The following is a 1870-nucleotide window of genomic DNA, read 5'->3' as shown; positions in this document are numbered from 1 at the left end:
CCTCCCAGCAGCACACACACCTATGTCTTTATTTGCTCTCTCTCTCTCTCTCTCTCTCTCTCTCTCTCTCTCTCCCTCCCTCTCTCTCCCTCTCTCCCTCTCTCTCATATATATATATAATTGAGAGCAGTGCAGAGGGAGGCAGCCGCAGTTGCAGCACTAGTAGAAGTGGTATTGTCACTGGCCATCTGACACACATTCATGTCAGATGGACCTATCACTGCAGAGAACAGCACAGCTGCTGACAGAACCAGGAAGTGCTGGAGTCAGTCAACATCCTCAGAGGGGATGGGGTGAGGTATATATACTAAAACATTCACAAGGTGGGAAACCCCAAAACGTTTTTTTAATGGGTCACTGAAGGCCAAATTCTGTGCATTACTTTGCATTAATTCTATGTGTTATTATCCTATGGATAAAATTATCATCGTCATCCTCTTCATTGTATCATTCTATTCATCATCCTCAACTATATAATCAAAATAATTTCTCAAATATTGAGAAAATGGAACCTGAATCACATAATGAAATAGGGTGTATTACCCAACCATACCACTAGGCGGGGAAAGGGAGTTTCATTTCATGAGGAAACAGCTGAAATACAAACTGTTCCAAAGTCCCACCAAGAAATGTCCTAATGACTGCGGACCGTATTCAACAATGAGACATTTTCCATTTAGTTAGTATTTAACACAAATGATCACCTTAACAAATTATGATATATTCACCCTGCATCCCATAGGCTACCCTAACTTTAAGGAATTCAACAAAAAGTTATTCAAATGAGCAGTAGTTTAAGGCCTAAGGTTTTTAAAAAAAATTTTTTTTACATTTGTCAAATTCATATTTTATTTCACCCATTTTAAAGTATTGAATTGGTTATCTTTCAAAATGTGACAGAAACATGGTTACTGACATGTCACTCTTGCAGTCTCTTGCATGGCACATTGCGAAGGCTGGTGGGTTGGGGACAAAAGTAACATAGTGTTAAATGAGCCAAGCAGCCAGAGCAAAGCAGTTAACCCACTGTTCCCCCGGGCACTGAAGACGTGGATATTGATTAAGGCGCCCCCCCCCCCCTCCCCTTTAGGTTATCAGTAACAGCATTGCTCAGTGCAAACACAACTCCTTTAGGATCTCTATGACATCTTGAGACAAGTCCACAACTGATAGAAAATACTCACAAATGAAACATTAAGTACAAAATAAATATTTTATTAATACTTGAAAATAAATATGAAATCTTGCTTTAAATTTCAACTCATTAAAACACAGCTTTAAATACAGAACAGAACCTTAACTACAGAAATCATTGATCAACAAATTGAAATCCATTGTTCAGGTACACAGTGTAAATAGCGATTTAAAAAGAAATGAAGAGCTTTGGTAGAGAATTCTTCTCCATTTCCTTTAACCCTTATTTTACCAGTTAAGTTGACTGAGAACATGTTCTCATTTACAGCAACGACCTGGGGAATAGTTACAGGGGAGAGGATGTATGAGCCAATTGGCAGCTCATACATGATTAGGTGACCGTGATGGTTTGAGGGCCAGATTTGGGAATTTAGCCAGGACACCAGGGTTAACACCCCTACTCTTGTGATAAGTGCCATGGGATCTTTAGTGACCACAGAGAGTCAGGACACCGGGGTTAACACCCCTACTCTTGTGATAAGTGCCATGGGATCTTTAGTGACCACAGAAAGTCAGGACACCAGGGTTAACACCCCTACTCTTGTGATAAGTGCCATGGGATCTTTAGTGACCACAGAGAGTCAGGACACCCGTTTAACGTCTCATCCGAAAGACGACACGCTACACAGGGCAATGTCCCCAAACACTGTCCTGGGTCATTGGGATATTTTTTTTT

The sequence above is a fragment of the Oncorhynchus mykiss genome, chromosome 2 (assembly GCF_013265735.2).
Source record: "Oncorhynchus mykiss isolate Arlee chromosome 2, USDA_OmykA_1.1, whole genome shotgun sequence".
Classification (NCBI taxonomy): Eukaryota; Metazoa; Chordata; class Actinopteri; order Salmoniformes; family Salmonidae; genus Oncorhynchus; species Oncorhynchus mykiss.
Note: the sequence above shows the minus strand (reverse complement) of the source record.